We start from the raw sequence: 18,942 nt of genomic DNA, 5'->3' as shown, positions 1-18,942 counted from the left end.
TAGGACAAGAATAATAGACTTAATCGAGGCTTGAGAGAATTAGGTTATATATTAGGAAAAGCATTCTAGTTGTAGGAATAATTACTAGGAGAGAGATGGTCTGAAGAAGCTGTAAAAACCTCTGAGAGATTTTTTAAGACTGTTTTAAATAAGTAGAGGCGAGGAAAACATTGGGGAAGATGGACAATGTGAGTTTTGGGCCCCTTCTCATTCTGTCTCTGCATGATTCCCAGCTTGTGAGAACTAAACTTGGCTGATGCCCAGTTTTGTCCATAGACTAATTCCAAACTCATGGTACTGGGCACACTAGTCAGTGCTCATCAAAACCACAGCTAGAAATAATCTCAGTTCCACCAACTGAAGCTTTCATGTAGCATGGGCTGAACTCCAATAAAATCCTGTTAATTAAAACTTGTTGCATTAAAGTGACATTGATTTCAGAATTTTGTTCTGTAACTGTCCTGGTTTAGGGCAAATTTGGGAGAAAACCGCCAAAAGGGGCCCCCTAGAAAGCCAATCCACACAGCCCCTCCCCTCAACTGGTTCAGAAAACTTTCCTCGGAGGGAAGTGGAAAGAACCTGTTTATTTAACAGGCTAGGCACTCCTCAGCACAAGAAATGAACAATACCAGATGACAAAACTCATTCCCTGCTCTGTAGAGACGACAAATTCAGAAAGTCTCTCCTGTGGGTGCTCGCTCTGTTATCAATCCCTCCGGCACTGGCAAAGGCTGCTGCCCAGAGTAGGCCCCCATAGGCCACAGACTGCAAGCTCTCGGTGCTCCCCAGGCCCCACTCTGGAGCATGTTCAAATGGTTCCAAGAAAAGGAAAGAAAAGCAGTCCAGGGAAAACTCAGACTGCCTCAGCTAGCTGAACTAACTAAAAAGCAAAAGGAGCGTGGTGTTCTGCCCTGTCCATGCCCAGATAACAACAGTGGAGTTCTGTGTTCCAGCAGACTGGGGGAGAGCGCAGCTGATAATGAAACTCTGTGCTCCTTCTTGTCATAAACAAAACAGACTACTGGGGATACAAGCATCGTAATGTCACCCTAGGATAGTGACAAATCCAAACTTGAGACTTTCTGGTCTTCATGTCTATCTTAGGCAGCTAAATGAATGCAGCCCTGCTAATATTCCCTGCACATTAGGTGAAGTAAATCCTCTCTTGGCAATTATCTGAAGACACCTATTGAGCTCAATTAGAAACAGCAGCTCAGGCAACTGGAGCACAGACCCTATTGTCATGCTTATGCAAAACTTGCTTCCCCTGCCCAAAAGCTGTTTGTTCCCCCCTGCTCTGTGCTGTGGATAGTAGCACAGCTTAGCATGTTAGCTGTCAGAAGGGGAGTAGCACAGATAAAAGAAGCACATCTAGAGTTCCTGTTCTTGATCTCCTGTGGATGTCCATGCATGACTTGGGGGCAGAAAGAATTACAAAGCAAGTAAACATGTGCCCCAAACCCAGTCAAGGACACATCCAGACCTTTCAACATGGTTCCCAAAGAAATTGTACTATACTGGCGGGAAAGCCCTGTGGCAGAGGGGAGATGGGTTCTGCTTTGCCTATCACTCTCCCAGGCCAAGGTGTGCAGCCAGAATAGGCCCACAAATCTTTCCCTCCCTATATAATGTACATAACTTACTTCATGCATCCAGACTTCTCTCCTCACTATTATTATATAGTGGCACACAGCCACTATATTGAAGTGAAGGGAGACGACCATCCGATTGATGAGCATCGACTCCGATTTATTGATCCAATCAGTCACTTTTTATAACAGTGTTAATTAAGTTCATGCATATTGCAAAATCCGAGCTCACGATAGGCTACAGAGAAAACTCTAACCCCTCCTTTTGTTTACAATACCTGTGGTTTGTTTATTGAAACCAAGATTTGTGTTCTCATCGTGATATGAAAAGTTCTCAAAACCTTCATATCTGTTTCCAGAGCAGCCAAGGACAGAATGTTTACCTGTTATGAGAAGACTGTCTGAGTCTCCTGCTGTTTATAAAAAATGTGCCTGAGAACCTAATTATTTACAGAAAAAGACTTGGGAACTGCTGCTTTGTGGCTGCTTTTTACTTTTCCATCAGCTGTAGATTTTCATGGCCTCTTTCTTTAAGCCATGTTTGAACCAAGCTCTCCACACCACTACATTTTCCAGGACAGGAAGATAGGTTATTTAACAGCAACAGAAAGGGCTGAGATTAAATTATCTTCTGTCCAGGTGTCAGAGCAGACTTTTAATAATTCACAAAGACCCCATAAAGAAATTGGATGGATGAGGCTGACTGGGATTCGAGGCACCCTTCCTCAGCAAGGCCAAGGGGCTACTGTGGAGGGCAGGGGCAACTGCTATGTGAGGACATTTTAAAACCCAGGAAAATTACATTCTGCTAAAATATATTAAGCAGAAACTGGGAGAAGGAAGAAAGGAGAAGAAAGAAAGGAAGAAGAAAGAAAGGAGAAGAAAGGACTTCTGTCCTAGGGTGACGTTATGATGCTTGTATCCCCATTCGTGTGTTCTGTTTATGCTGGATATTATGTTCTGTGCCTTCAAGTCTGGGTCTGAAGAGTGAATGTTTTGTTTTGGTTTTGCTATCAGCCGCCCCCCCCCCCCCAGCTGGCAGGACACAGAGACAGGGCAGGACATAGTGCCGCTTTTGCTTTTTGCTTGGCTTTTTCTCTTTGCTCTTGCTCTTGCTTCTGCTTTGCTTCTGCTTTGCTCTTGCTTTTTGCTTCTGCTCATTAGATAGTTTAGCTAAGCAGTCCAAATTTTTCTCTGGACTGTAAGAATCCATGTATCTCAGGCTGTTTTATGAATCCACTCTGGCTAGCTCGGACTCTAGCCCACATGGTCTTACATGGACAGAAGTAAAAGATGAGAAGCACTCTTCTCCACGTGGGGACGGGTGTCCTGTTTATTGGCTTGGGAGGAGACACTTCAGGTTCTAGCTACCTTCCAAGTGAAAAAAAGCATGTGGATATTTATACCCGAGGGGGATGGGGGCAGGGGAATAGGACCGCAGCCAATGGGATACCATTGAGGAGGGGCGAGGGGAGGGGTAACCAGGGGAAAGACCACCAGGGGGTACAGCAGAGGGGTACATGAGGGAAAGACCATGTGATGGAGAAGAGAAATAACAATCTATGTGACATAACATACTCATTACAAATTTCCAATCATCCAGTGCAAAACAACAACTAAATAAAGTATTTAGTGCAATACAACACTGGACTGTTTCTCCTTTCCCTTTTTTTGGACCTACTTGAACCTGCTCCAGACTGGGACCTGGGAAACATGCCAGAGGGACTGATAACAGAGTGACCACCCCCCAAGAGAGAATTTCTGAATTTGTCATCTGTTTTCAGAGTGGTGAAAGAGTGGTATAATCTGTACTGTTCATTTTGTGTGCTGGGGGTTGCTGTGCCTATTAAATAAACAGGTTCTTTCCACTTCTCTCTGAGGAATCCTTCCCGAACCGGTTGGGAGGAGCGGCCATGTGGGTTTGCTTTCTGGAAGGGCCCCCTTTTGGAGGTTTTCTCCCAAATTTGCCCTAGACCAGGACAAAATTTGGCACTCAACACATGGGGCTCGAAAGAGAGTGGAAAAAACCCTGTTGGTTGCCATTACTCTGTGTTCATATAAAGCAGTTAATAGCCATGGTTTTTGAATTCATAGTGTCTTTTGGGGTGAAGGTTTGCATGCATTTCTGGTCCCTAGGTTTTTTTTGAGATGTTAATACCTCTATGGTCCCTAGGTTTATTTTCTTATCCAGAAATAGCTCTAGTATTGTCCCTAATACATAGTATTTACAGCAGAGGGGCAGTGACCAGAATAGCTATCCTGCTGGGCTTGGTGGTAATGATTTGTAAGAAGTTTATAAACATGCTGGGGTCTGTTCCAGGTATGAATGGTTCATGGCTGTGGTTATGCATCCAGTTTGTTAGAGGAGGAGCAGGTGATGAGGTGTTTCAGCCTTTGCTTTCCTTCTTCTCCTGAATCTGTTACATCACTATTGGAAAATGTTCAGTTTCCCCTGAATGTTAAAGAGACCATCTTTCTGGTATTCAATCTGGTAAGTTTCCTTTATACAGTGTGCAGCTTTTCTAGAATGAGGACTGAGATTTCTAGATGGGCTGATGAGACCGCTGATCCAGGAGTAGACCCAGGTGTGGAAAATCCTGAGTAGTGTGGGAAATGGGAGGACATGGGCCAAGTCCTGAAGGAATTCTCTGACCCTATAGTCTGGGACTTTCCCCATGAACAAATTCAGAACCCAGCTGAGGTGGGGAAATACCTGAAAGAGAAGTAGCAGGATGACCATAAGGAGAAAAAGATCATTGCAGTGAGCTGGGCCCTGGCATATGTTTTTCGCACATTGCTAGATACTCTAGGCCAGCAGGCAGAGGTGAGGGGGCAGGGAGATAAATTAGGAGCTCTCCCAGTCACTCAGGCTACAGCCAACACCCCAGGCTTGAAGCCAGCAGCCAAACTACATAGTGAGCCCAAGCCAACAATTAAACCAGACAATAAGCGTCAACCAATGGCTGTTGCTACCAGCACAAGAAGTGGAAAATGCACGGATAAGACCAATTGACCAGTGGATGATGATGATGATGATGATGATGCAGGAGAAGGACCCTCAATACCTCCTGACATAAAAGCCGGAGTCAAAGTGGCAGTGTTTTGCGGAGAAAAGAAGAAACCTCACAACTTTATAAAAGTTGTAAAGCCCGGTATGTTTATTTACAACGCGTGCCAGACGCAAGTCCCCCAACAAGGCATGCGTGCCTCTGAAGACCTTAGGTCTTCTTTTATCCCCCTTCCAAATGCATATGCATACAGTTTCACAATAAGTTCATACATATTCATTCCACGTGACATTTAGCACCAGTTCTTCTTTATCAAAGGAATTTCTAAGTCGGGGGGCAAATCGACCTTGTGGTCTTCTGTTTTTCTTTCTCTGTCTCCTTGCTGTCTCGGCATGCGAGTTTTTCCTTCAGTTTTGGCCTCACAGACTTTTCACCTTTCTTAGACACTTCACTTAATTCAGAATGGATCTTTACTCTGTCTCATTCTCCCCTTTCCTAGGAAATAAGTAAATTCTTTTACTTAATGAAAACCTTCATGACAGTAAGTGTCTTTTAGTGCTTCACCATGTACGTTTGACAAAGATGTTAGTACAGCTATTCGTTGTAGCATTCTACAGTTCCAAATTAACAATATAATAGATAATCCTAAGCTTATCCCAACTAATATTAGTAAAACTACAATGGGGTGGCACAACTTATTAAAGATTCCATTTGCTGTTGGTGACCACCCAAAGATCACATCTCACCAGTAATGATCCATATTTTGTTTTATTCTTTGTAGAACTCTGGTTATCTCCTTTGTATCATGTTGGACAGTAATTAAGGTTTTCTTTCTGCTTCCTTGGATTCCTTTCAAGCCTTCCAATAGGTCTTGGTGCTTAATTAGTTGTTTTACCAGTGTAAGGTTCATCCCACTAGGGGTAGGTGGTAGTCTGTGATACATTGTGTAATTGGTGGGATCTTACTGGTACCAAATACCAAAAATCACACCCAATAATCTTAACAAAATTACAAATACAGAGATTAGAATGGTTTCTACTAGACAGAATAACATCATTGCTATCAAATTGTACAGCAGCACAAGCAGTTCTCAAGCATACACCCTTTTCCAGTATATAAGAGCACAGTTTTCTGGTCAGTGACTGGATGAATTTCAAAGTGACAAATACTCTGTTCAGTGTCCAAACACACATCCTGAGCATTAATAGTATTGCTTTCGCAAATGAATCCCACCTGTTCTCTAGTAATGCAGGATTCCAAGTTTACTGTCTGCCACTTTCCATTCATCTTTCCTGCCCACACTCTATGTTCTGAAGGATAGAGTATTGTTTTTTCATGGTTTAATCTAAGGGCAATGATGGGATGGATAACATAAACAGTGGCATTATGTATGGTAAGCACAAAGGCAGTTGCCACATTAGAAACAGGATCATAGATGAAATTCACCATAGTCTGCCAGGATTGAAAGTTCCTTTCAAAATCAATTGCATTATCTAACACAATTTCTTGAATTTCAGCTGGAAAATTACCTTCACCCATCATATGGGAAAGCCCATATGATCAGAGCTGCTGTTGCTTGTATCCATAACTGTGCTTGTATACAACTGAAAGCTAAAGACACATTATCTTGAACTATACTAAGTGCTTCTACTATCAACTTGTGGTCTTGGTCCCCGGCCTTTTCATACTTCCTTACTTTGGCAGTACTTTTGAAATCTGTCACTGGCTAGTTCCTAATGCCAATAGAGATTACTATAAAGGCTGCTTCAATTTTGTTAGGCCACCTGCTGCAGTGGCCAGTTTATTCACCAGTATTTCTGAATCAATTCCATTTAAAACTCTTAATCTTGTCCCTAATATGCCAGTTAGATGTTTGTTATGGGGAACAGGAACTGCTTTCTGTTTATGACCATCCCTCCCTGCCAGAGGGATGTGCTGGGCTCACACTGCAAATTCAGACACACTTCACAAGTGTATCTGACAGAGGTTTAGGTCATATTTGAGGCAGATGTTTGTTCTGAAATGTAGAGACCTCAGGAATCTCCTTCCCCTTCCAGAGCACCTGATTTCCCAGATGTGTGGCAAGCAGGAATGTCTCTTCTGGTCTACAAAACCTCACCCACCTTGCCCCTAGCTTCAGGTCCAAGCTTCAAGTAAATAATGAAGGGGAAGTCTGAGAGAAGAGCCTAAATTCATTGCAGTGCCTCACAAGAAACTGGGATCAGGTTTCTGCTACTTGAAACACTCAGCACAAAAGTGATGCTCAAAATCCTACAGCCTGCTGCTGAGCTCTGAGGCGGGGTCTCTCTCTACCTCTTTTAAGCAGAATCCAACTGCCTCAGACTGGGACAATCACTGATTCAAATCTCAGTAGGAAAAGGGATAGCTATAAATGTCGGGAGTTTAGTTCAAGCATGGCTTAAAGAAAAAGGCCATGAAGCCATGCAATTGAGAGAAAAGTAGCAGGTAGCTGTGAAGAAGTTTCCCAGCCTGACTTCTATAAACAATTAGACTCTTTCAGGCATCATTGTATAAACAATAAGGTTCTCAGGCAGTCTTCCCATAACAAGTGTAACATCCTCTCTGGGAAAAGATGGCACCCTGAGAACAGATGTGGAAGTTTTGGGAACTGTTCATATCACAGTGGGAACACTGGTTTTATTTTGTGTAAACAATCAATGGTATAGTAAAACAAAAGGTGTGGTTAGAGTTTTCTCTGTTAGCCTATCATAAACCTGGATTTTGGAATATGCATGAAGTTCGTTAACACTATTATTTAAACTGGCTGATCGATCAATAAACTTGAGTTCGATGCATCAATGAATTGGTCGTTCTCCCCTCACTTCAACAAATGGTGACACCCGGACGTGATAGCAGACACCACGATGATCGTGACCACCACGGGGATTGCGAACACCACGACAAGTGAGGACTGGTTCGGGCTCCGAAGCAGCGGGAGCGGCAAATAAGCGCGAAACCAAAGCGGAGGAAAAAAGCCGCCGATACACGCTGTGCCCTGGCGACCATATAGATGGGTCCAGCCGATACGTGCGGCCGATGCCTGGAAAACGCTGCTAGGTGAAAGCGCGCAATTAAAAGAGGTATGGAAAGGCAAGCCGCATATGAACTTTTTATTACGTTTTTGCAAAAAAGGCAAATTAAGGGAATAGACTTACGGAAGGAATTGCAAGGTCTTTTGGCTTATGGTTTGGAACGGGGAATCTTTGTGAATTCCCACACAGTTTACGAGTTAACGGAATTGCGTGAATTCGGTGATTTATTGTCAGAGGCTGCTTTAGAGAGTGGTAAAACTGCCAAGAAGCTAAGCAAGCCATGGCAAGTGATGTATGGTGCACTGTTTTACTATCTCTCTGAGTGCAAGACAGCAGCCGCAGCTCGTGGAGCTTGCGGGGCTGTGCTACTCCGAACTCGGCACGGGCGCTCTGCCATGGCGAGCAGCCGCGGCGAGTGACCGCCTGAAATGCTGCGCTGTAGCGGCGGGAGCGGAGGCAGCGGCGGGGAGAGCCGAGCCGCCGCTGCGGGAGCCGAGGCGCGCCGCCCCGGGAGAGAGTGAAGCCGCCGCGGGGGGAGCCACGGGTGCAGCGGTGCCTGCAGCGGAGTCAGCCTGCCGGTGAGTAAATAAAGAGCCCAGCGCAGGTGGGGGTTTTCACCCACTCCGACACACGCGCCGCAGGACTGGAGCGCTTTTTGCAGCGGGAGCGTTTCTCCCTCCCCCCACAGCCGGCAAAAGCTTCAGTTTAAGACCTAACAGCCTAATGGATGCCTCGGTCTAGGACCTAACTGCCTAATGGATGTAACTTTTGTCAGCAAAAGGAAAAGATCCCTGTTGAAATTAAGAAACAAGTGATGGTAAACAAGGAAAGTTAAAGGCACTTTTGTTCTTCCTGGCAGAGACTATGAAACAGGAATCAGCGTACTGTATGCATGGGTCAAATTTCAGCCGATTTGGCTCGGCATTGGTTATGCTGTCTTGAAATCACCTGCATTAACATAGACTTTAACATCAGAAGCCCGGATGGTTCAGTCAGTGGAACATCAGACTCTAAAATTATATTTTGAAAAGTTTAAAAATGTTAAGATGTGTTGGACTGATTATATGAGTGAGATTGTATGAGTGTGCTCAAGCAAAAACGTGAGAAAGGTTGTTTTGATTTAGTGTTTTGGAGTCAGGCCTGTGGGTGAGTGATAGTGAATGCTATATTTTATGTCTATAGTATCTGTTATTAAGTAGTTTAAGTTAAATTATTTATTAAATGCTGAATACTATTAAGGTTAAGTTTGTTAAGTTTATTTTCTGTTAAGTTCGAGGTCTGTTAAGTTTAAATTGTATATTAGGTTTAAGTTAAGTTAGATTCTGTTAAGTTTAAATTATATTTGGTTTAAGTTGTATAGAATTTAAAGTCAGCTGATTTTATTAAAGTTTTATTAGATTTAAGTGATCTTACATGATTTACAAATAAGACTGTTAAGTTTAAATTATATTTGGTTTAAGTTGTATAGAATTTAAAGTCAGTTAAGTTTTGTTATAGTTAAGTTTTGTTAGAATTGAGAGATTTTACATGTAAGTTCTGTTGATTTAAAAATCTGTTAAGTTTAAGTAAAGATAAGTTTAAGTAATGTTAAGTTCTATTAAGTTTAAATATTTTAAGTTTAAGTATTTTAAGTATAAGTGCTATTAAGTTTAAGTGATGTTAGATAGATTTATGCTTTTACAATAGGCGTTTATTTTATGACTTGTGGGCAGGGTGTTGTTGTGAACATCAGAGAAACCTTGCTAGCTGAAAATACTGTTTAGTTATTAGAATTGCCTATTCTTATGTTGCAAAGAGTGTAACACAGTTAGCCCATAGAATTTTGAAGCCAGTTAAGTTTTGTTAATTTACAAATAAGTCTGCTAAGTTAAATATTTTAAGTGCTTTAAGTATATACTATTTTCTCACCACTCCAAATCAACAAAGGACTGAGAATCGCCCAGCTGATGCCATTTCAGCCAAATGACTAAAGGATTACAGACTGTAAAACTGATTTTGAACTTTTCTGAGAGGCGCAGGGAAGGGGTGGATGTGAAAATCTCAAGGACAAAAAGGATTGTTTTCAGACTTGCCAGTTCACCTCCTCTCCAGGTTCACATGAATGAAAACAGCTAACAGCTGTCTTTTCTTAGTCCAATTACCACCTACCTTGCAATGCCTGATAAGGCCGGACATTGTGGCTCAGCTGGGGGTGCATTTAACCCTTTGGGATAACATGCCGTTGCCGGACGACCAGGGAACTGATTGACATTATTGAATCATTATCATCTTTCCATATAAAAGGAACGGCAAAAGAGAACTGTCTTGAATGTCACAGCCCAAATTGTGCTGTTTGGGTTGCACTGTGTTGTGGGGGTTGTGACAGGACCTTTTGGGTGGATCAGTTGTCACTTTTTCATTTATGGTGTAATACCTGTAATCATAGACATACCTGGGAACATAATTGGGAGTGGGCACTACGGAATGAAACAGGGCTAAACACTGCCTCAGCTTTAGATCTTTATGAATCGCATGAGCAGAAAATCTTGGCTTATTATCGGTGGGAGGTACAGTGTATTTTGAAAAGGATTAAAGCTCAAAGTGCATCATATATAACCTCTGTAAGGTGTAAAAAACTGGTGCCTTTAACACAACATTCCGTTGTAGGGCCTATAAAAGGAGATCCCAATCAGGCATTAGACAACTGCATTAGAAGGTTACAAAGGTGTGGTCTTCAGGTCTCCGGAACAGTAAGGTTAAAAACTGATAAGAAGAAGAAGGTCAAAGTAAAACCAGAAAAATGAGGTTTCCTTTTATTATATTACTTGGTGTAGTGGTAGCTGAAGAATTAAAGGTAAAACATTTTAGTCAACCTAGAGATAATGTATGGATAACACTTGCTAGGCAGATTAATCAGTCATCGCTTTGTCTCAGCATTGGAGGAGTTACTAACCCTTTTCGAACATGTTTGGTAGGGCTTCCAGTGTGGTCTCCTTAAGAATTCTGCAGTCTTATTAATAACCGTGCCTTATGTATGCACAGTATGGTAAATATTAAATTGCCTGTACAAAAAGGATATACTGCCAGTCAAAGTGACGGCTACCGTCAATGCCTGTTAATTCAATCACTTAATACTCCTTTGCATTCTCCACCTGAGGAGTTGGAGCTTTTTGGAAGTGCAAATGCTAGCATGACCAGCACTTCCAATGGTGGGTGGTTCAGCTTTGATTACTCTAATCCTCAAAAGATGAATCAGCATAAACAAACATGGGCTACTCTGGATTCATCTCTAAGGCCGGACATAGTGTCTAAGCAACTCTACAACCATTGTAAAGGCTCTAGCATCATGACACCTAAGAAATTACCTACAGGGATATTTTTAATTTGTGGATATAGAGCCTGGAATGGTATACCTGCCCAGCCTCAGGGTGGACCTTGTTATTTAGGCAAGTTATCACTATTCCACCCTAATATATCTGTGCTAATGCAATTAAGTCATAAGATAAGCAGGCAAAAGCGTAGCTTACATAATTTAGACTGTAGTCAAATAGGAGATCCATGGTTCTGGAGTAAATTTAAGCAAGTGATGGTTTCAGCTTTCCTACCATGGGGTGCTGCAAGCAAAGCATTGACTCTAGCAAAACAAATAGGGTGTTGGGCTAAGGGTGAATTGAATAAAACTTCACAGATATTAGATATGTTAACTGCAGATGTACAGAGTGTTCATCACGCTGTTCTGCAAAATAGAACTGCCATAGATTTCTTACTATTAGCACAAGGCCATGGGTGTGAAGAGTTTGAAGTGATGTGTTGCATGAACTTATCTGATCATTCTGTATCTATTCATGCTAAGTTAAAAAGCTACGACTAGGGGTTAACAGCCTTAAGGAAGAAGAAGGACTGGGAATTGATGAATGGCTTAAAAGCCTAGGATTGGGACCATGGCTAAGAAACCTTGTAATATATGCTATAGGGATATTAGGTGTACTCTTATTGCTTTTACGTATATTACCTTGTTTTTGTAGCTGTATTCAAAAGACGGTTAATAGGATGATAGAGAAAACCTAGCAAACTAACCTCCTTTCTCAAAAAGAAAAAAGCGGGGGAAATGTCGGGAGTTTAGTTCAAGCATGGCTTAAAGAAAAAGGCCATGAAGCCATGCAATTGAGAGAAAAGTAGCAGGTAGCTGTGAAGAAGTTTCCCAGCCTGACTTCTATAAACAATTAGACTCTTTCAGGCATCATTGTATAAACAATAAGGTTCTCAGGCAGTCTTCCCATAACAAGTGTAACACCCTCTCTGGGAAAAGATGGCACCCTGAGAACAGATGTGGAAGTTTTGGGAACTGTTCATATCACAGTGGGAACACTGGTTTTATTTTGTGTAAACAATCAACGGTATAGTAAAACAAAATGTGTGGTTAGAGTTTTCTCTGTTAGCCTATCATAAACCTGGATTTTGGAATATGCATGAAGTTCGTTAACACTATTATTTAAGATGGCTGATCGATCAATAAATCGAGTTCGATGCATCAAAGGATTGGTCATTCTCCCCTCACTTCAACATATAAATAAAGAAACTCATCTTCCTTGCTTGGGTTAATTTACCACCTGCAGTTCAGCACCCTTTACCAGTCATTGCTTGAGTGTTCAGCCAACCGGCTTGGAAAATGACTTAAGGAGCTGTTGTTCAGTCACATTATTTACTACGTTAGGTTCAAGTTTGGAGTTTGGGTAGAGTCTGAACTAGTATGGGGTGCATAAGGCCCTGCTGTGGTAAAAAGTGCAGTGTCCACTTTAAATTCAAATGAAAGTCTGATAGTAATTCGAGCTCAAAGGCAGGTCACTTCTACAGGCTGTATCAAGGTGAAATTACACCAACAGTCTGATTCACTTAGGTTATCACAGACTTCCTGGTGTTCATATACACCAAGGGAGGTTCAGACACTAATTACATCTGGTCTCTCATAAGCTACCCTATTGATGACCTGGCACCTTACTTTGATTTCTTCTCCTCTGATTCCTTGAAGAGTCCACAGTTCCTGTTCTTGCCATTCTTGCTCCTTACATACCTGATTCTCGTGGATTACTACAGTAGATATGTTTAAATCTTTTATCTCAGAAAGTTTTCCTATGGATCCAATATACTGATTAAATGCCAGGGACCAAGGCCATTTAGCATTACTTTGAACAGAGGTACTCTCAAGTTCTGTAACTTCAGTTATGATTACACACAATACAATTCTACAAACTAAAATATGAGCTACTCCCGACCGCAATATACTCATTTTGCCCGAGTAAGTTTTAATCTCAGTTCATTGTTTCCTGGCGTCACTCCTTAAGGGGTTTCTGGGCCTTCTTCACCCAAGAGTGATGGATCCAGGCATTCTGCTCCTTGATTTTGATTGCAGTGAAGGTGGTGAGAAGTACTCGCAGTGGTCTCTCCCACTGTGGTTCCGAAGTCTTCTCTGTAAGAGACTTAACATATACATCATCCCCAGGCTATCTAACTCCCTGCTCCGAGTTCCAGCCACATGTTTCTCAATTACTCTGAGCTGTTTGCTTAATGCCACCATGTAGGTGGACATTCTGGACATTCCCTTTGTATTCTATATGGTCTTCTATAAGGCATTCCAAAAGGACTCAGCATTCCTTTAGCTCAAGGTTTAGTTTGAATTTGCAATAGTGCTAGTGGAAGAGCTTGGGCTAGGGTAGATTAACTTCTTGCCCCAGTCTTATGATTTGCTGCTTAATCAAATGATTCATTCTCTCCACCTGGCCGCTTGATTGGGGGTGGTATGGGGTGTGAAGTTCCTGATCTATGCCCAGATGGCTACTAATCTGTTGCACTATTTTGGAAATGAAATGTGATTCTTTATCTGAGGATATCGTGGCTGGAACTCTGAAGCGTGGTATTATTCCTTATAAAAATAATCTGGTCACCTCTTGAGCTTTGACAGTTCTGGTGGGGAATGTTTCTGGCCACCCTGAAAATGTATCTACCAATACCAGTAAATACTGATACCCCCCTTTCCTTGGGAGTTCTGAAAAGTTAATTTGCCACTGCTGTACAGGCCCATGGCCTCTCCCAGTCTGACCGAGTTTTGGCCGGGGGCGTATTTTGGGGTTAGTATGGAGGCAAGGATCACATTGTCGGCTTACCTGAGTGATAGTGGCATATAAATTCCTGACAATGATACAACGATTGTTTCAATCAGATTTGTGTAATGCACTCTGTATCACTCGCAGCCTTGGTCATTTTGAAAAAGGAGCCACACTCTATAAAAGGCTTCTAAGTAGTTAGGCCCTAGTGTGTTTTCTAGTGCCCTTCCTTCACTAGTAACCACGAAAATGGGAAGGGATTACTAGCTCTCTTTCAATGGTAGCCCACCCCTTGCAGTTGTACGTCTCTTTTGGTTAGTATTATTGTATTATGGCTTACCTTCAAGGAAAATCTGTACCTCACCCTTTGCTGCTTTCTTTGCCTCTCCATCTGCCAGCTCATTTCTTTCCTCTAATTTTAAGCTCACTCTCTAGTGTGCCTTAATATGCCTTTTCAGGTAGCTGAACTACTTCCAGCAGCTGGATTGTGTCTTCTTTCCCTGTGAGGTCAGCAGTCCCCTCTCTTTCCAGATGGCTCCATGTGCATGTATGACTCCAAATGCATTCCTTGGGTCTGTGTAGATGGTTATTCTCCTCCCTTTTGCCCTTTCCAGGGCACGGGTCAGGGCAATTATCTCAGCCTTCTGCGCAGAGGTACCTGTTGGTAAGGGTCCAGACTCAATTACCTCTCTGCGGGTAGTCACCGTGAACTTTGCAATGTCGCTTTCCTGTCAGTGAACCAGGTCTCTGCATCGTCCGGAGGAGCGTCCCTTAAGTCTGGGCAGCGGGAGTAGGTAGCTTCGGTGGTCTCTAGGCAACTCTGGCGTCCACTGAGAAAAGAAGCTGAGTTGACAATATTAGTCACCACGATCTCTACATCGTCTTGCTCTACCATGATGGCCTGGCATTTCAGAAACTTCTGTGGTGAGAGCCAGTGGCCACCCTTTACTTCCAGTTCTGCGGACACTGTGTGGGACACTAGCACAGTCATTTTTGTCCCAGGGTAAACTTGCATGCCTCTTGAATATTCAGCACGACTGCTGCTACAGCTCTGAGGTAACCTGGCCATCCTTTGGCTGTTGCATCTAGTTGCTTAGAGAAGTAAGCAACTGCCCTTCAGTAAGGTTCCAAGTCCTGAGCCAATATTCCCTGGGCAATTCCTTGCGTGGGAAAAATAGAAAGAATGGTTTACTTACATCTGGAAGTTTCAAAGCTGGAGCTGACATGAGGGCACTCTCTCTAGCTGGCGAAAGGCCCATGTGGTGTCTTGTGTCCACTGGAGATCTCTGTTTCCATTGGCAATAAGAGCATAGAGGGGTCTGGCGAGCAGTCCATAATTATAAACCTACAGCTGGCACTACCCTACCATGCTTTAGAGGGTTCAGAGTTCTTTCATTGTCTGGGGTTTCAGGGTTTGGCATACGGCTTCTTTGCTTTAAAGTCTGCTGCTCCGCACTCACTTCTTACCCCAGGTAGATTACCTTCTGTTTCACTACCTGTGCCTTTTCTTTGAGACTCTGCGTCCTTGGAGTCCTAGGAAATTCAAAAGGCTTACCGTCCAGGCTTCTCTCGCTTCCCTCATCCGAGTGGCTACTAGAAGATCGTCCACGTACTGCAACAGCCTCCTTTCCTCTTGTGGAGCTTCCTGGGACTCTGGGTCTTTGCAAGCTGTTCTCCAATCGGAGTGGGGAATCTTGAAGCCTTCAGGCACATGGACTATGTGAGCTTGAGTTTGAATGCAAAAATTTCCTGGCTGGCTTCGTGGATAGGGAGGCAAAAGAAGGCATCTCTTAGGCCTAAAACAGTGAACCAGGTTAGCTCAGGTGTTAAACAAGTCAGTAAGGTACATGGATTTGCTACCACAGGGTATAAATTCTGTGTTATCTTATTGACAGCCCTTAATCCAGTACTATCAGTTATTGGGCTGATTCCTTCCTTATTTTCCTTTTGAGGGTACTACTCAGTTCTCACTAGTTGTGTTCTTTCCTTAAACTTGATGCTCATGGGGGAGCATCTTTCACTCTCCCTGGTACAGCAGAGGCCCATACCCTTGAAAACACTTGTTTACTTATTCTAATATCTCCTTACTAATGTCTTTCTTAATTTCAGTGTCTGTTAATGTTAAGCCTAACATCTTTATATCATTTGCTTCCAGAGTAACCTTTCTCATTTGAGAATGTTTAGCAAATTGAGCGAATTGTACAAAAGCTTTTAGGTACACATAGTACACATATTACTTTAAAGGTTTGCACAAGGATGCCTTCTCAGACTGGCCAGTTGTTCAGTTGTTCCCCACACTGCAACATAAACATTCTCCACAGGTACTAAAGTTTTATTTAAAACTGAATATATGGCCCTTGTGTCAACAAAAATTCTTCCCTTTTGGGGAGGTCATCTTTACCCTTCCTCCCTTACCTTGGGAGGAGCCTTTAGCAAATCATATGTACTCATTTTGTGAACCGTGATTGCTTTGCATTTCAGCACGATAATCCTTGCCTGATTTCATACGTTGCTATCTTATGCTGCATGCTGAACAACATGTTTGATTTGCTTTCTCTTTGCCTTGTTTTCCCTTTTCAAGAAATCTGGGTGATTTCTTAAAACACAAAGACATTTCAGCATACAAAACTCTATCCCATTTATCCTCCTATTTTAAAACAGTACTAACAGCAATGAAGTATTATAAATCTTTTTATTTTCTGAGCTGCTCCTACTGGCAGCCTTCTCCCAGTGAGCCCCTCCCAAAAGGGGCTAATTTAGGAACCTCTTTGCTCTGGTCAGTTCTCATTATTTATTTCTCCTTGCCCTATCTCGCTTCCACTCAAACCTTTTTACAGACCTTCACAGTAGTTTCTCAACTTTCCTCCTATACACACAGCTCCAGGTGGCAGGTATCAGATGTGGTTCCCACATACAAGTTCTAAGACCTTAGGTTCTGAATCCGCTTGACCAGAAACCTCTAATTTACATGTGCCCTGACACTTATTAGAACAGCAAAACCAGTGTTTCTCATAAACACCGCACTGCAATAATAACTGCACATCCAGCTTTCTCTCACAGGCCATTCCCGTGTTCCCTGGGGAGACAGGGCAGCCAGAGCTGTCCCTGTGCCCAGGGGACAGCCACTGTCACCTCACACAGCATGCTAATCAAAAACGTGATATAGACATTATATTCTGATCAAACAAAATATCAGTCTTTTCTAGTTCTCTTCTTGCACAATCTAATTAAGCCCTGTGTCTACTTACACTTGTTTTACTGCTTTGCAAAAAGGCTGTGCTAGTCACAGCTGAAACTCTGATATGCCCTCAGACACAAACACTCGCACCCGCACCCCCCCCTTTATCTCAAATTCGCTAGAGCCAAGGCTTGAATTGCTGTGAGGGGGGGAATTCTTGGAATTCCTTTAACTCTATCGTAATTAAGCATAAATCATCATACTATAGTTCTCCTATGTAAAATGCCACTCTTGTTGCAACAAAATCTTAAAATCTCTACAAACACTACTATACAATCTGAGAATCAAATTACCACAATGCAGTGGAAGAAAATCACCACACAAAACCACTGGGAAAGGGCATATCTCTCAAAGTGCTCGCTTTTCTCAACACAACATAGCATACCATAATTCAGCATTTACTCACATCAATTTTCTTGGACACAATCAAAATCAAACATCCAAGGCAAAGGAACTCTCTGAGCTCATACTCATACTCACGGTTAAAATGTACCAGATCTACACAAATCACTACATTTTAACACGATAAATACCATCACTGACATTCTTCCACTCGCTTCTCTGTGGGGCACTTCTGTCCCTGCTCCCGCAGCCTGCTGCAGCCGGCGCCTCAGGCCTCACTCGGCTGCTTCAAACACGGGTAGTACTGACCCCCCCGCACTGTAGATTTATTCCTTTTATACACCATACACTTATACACTTGCACGATTAGAAACACAGTGCACCGACCACACAATGCACACATTAACCATACAGCAACACAGTGTCCGGACATCACACACACACAAACAAAGCACACACGGGCTCAACAGTTCTGCTCTATCAGAACTATGAACCCCTAACCCACACATACACGGGTTCACCCGGCTCACCCCTAGAGCCTCTAGCGGTTCTGCTCTATCAGAACTATGAACCCCCAACACACATACACGGGTTCACCCAGCTCACCCCCAGAGCCACTAGCGGTTCTGCTCTATCAGAACTATGAACCCCCAACACACATACACGGGTTCACCCGGCTCACCCCTAGAGCCTCTAGCGGTTCTGCTCTATCAGAACTATGAACCCCCAACACACATACACGGGTTCACTCGGCTCACCCCCAGAACCGCTTGCGGTCTGCTCTATCAGAACGATGAACCCCATCTCTAATACAGCTGCTCTATCAGCTGAACCCAGACGTCTCTGGGTGGTTTACTCCCTTGCTCTCCTTTCCCTCCCCCGGGGGCCCCTCAGTACATACCGTATCTTCCTCCGCAGGCCAGCAGGTCGTTGTCTGTCCTCGCAGGTGGCAAGTTGAGATGAGTGGAGCCCCACCAGGAAAAAATCCTAGGGCGCGCCTTGGAGGTCCGTCTATCCCCCCTGCCCCTGCGGGGACAGAGAACTCCTGGCTGGCTCGCCATAATGTTTTGTGGAGAAAAGAAGAAACCTCACAACTTTATAAAAGTTGTAAAGCCCGGTATGTTTATTTACGACGTGCGCCGGACGCAAGTCCCCCAACAAGGCATGCGTGCCTCTGAAGACCTCGGGTCTTCTTTTATCCCCCTCCCAAATGCATATGCATACAGTTTCACAATAAGTTCATACATATTCATTCCGCGTGACATTTAGCACCAGTTCTTCTTTATCAAAGGAATTTCTAAGTCGGGGACAAATCGACCTTGTGGTCTTTTCTGTTTTTCTTTCTCTGTCTCCTTGCTGTCTCAGCATGCGAGTTTTTCCTTCAGCTTTGGCCTCACAGACTTTTCACCTTTCTTAGACACTTCACTTAATTCAGAATGGATCTTTACTCTGTCTCAGCAGGTGCAAGATCAGAAGCCAATACTGAGTCCTTTTCCCCAAAGGACCTTCATGGCCTAAGGAAGGATTACACTTGAAGACCTGATGTATCCATAATTAGTTGGTTAGTCTGTCTCTGGGATGCAGCAGGTGAGGCTATAATTCTGGATGGCACTGAAGCGAGGCATTGAGGAT

At 43.2% G+C, this 18,942-nt stretch overlaps 1 protein-coding gene across 3 annotated transcripts in view; it reads left to right on the top strand.

Moving 5' to 3' along the window:
* The window catches only part of SUSD4 (sushi domain containing 4), a 110,799-nt gene that overhangs the window by 77,544 nt on the left and 14,313 nt on the right, over positions 1-18,942 (top strand). Inside the window, exon 10 of one of the 3 annotated variants that reach the window (XR_010027172.1) lies at positions 3,910-4,080. The exons of 1 other annotated variant lie outside the window; for it this stretch is intronic. The gene's annotated coding sequence lies outside the window, so the exon portion shown is untranslated. Of the gene's footprint in view, positions 1-3,909; positions 7,418-18,942 lie in introns of those variants that run through there. One more of the 3 variants, XM_063152264.1, reaches the window with a different exon arrangement.

This window comes from Melospiza melodia, chromosome 3 (assembly GCF_035770615.1).
Source record: "Melospiza melodia melodia isolate bMelMel2 chromosome 3, bMelMel2.pri, whole genome shotgun sequence".
Taxonomy (NCBI): Eukaryota; Metazoa; Chordata; class Aves; order Passeriformes; family Passerellidae; genus Melospiza; species Melospiza melodia.
Note: the sequence above shows the minus strand (reverse complement) of the source record. Positions and strands in the feature narration are given on the sequence as shown.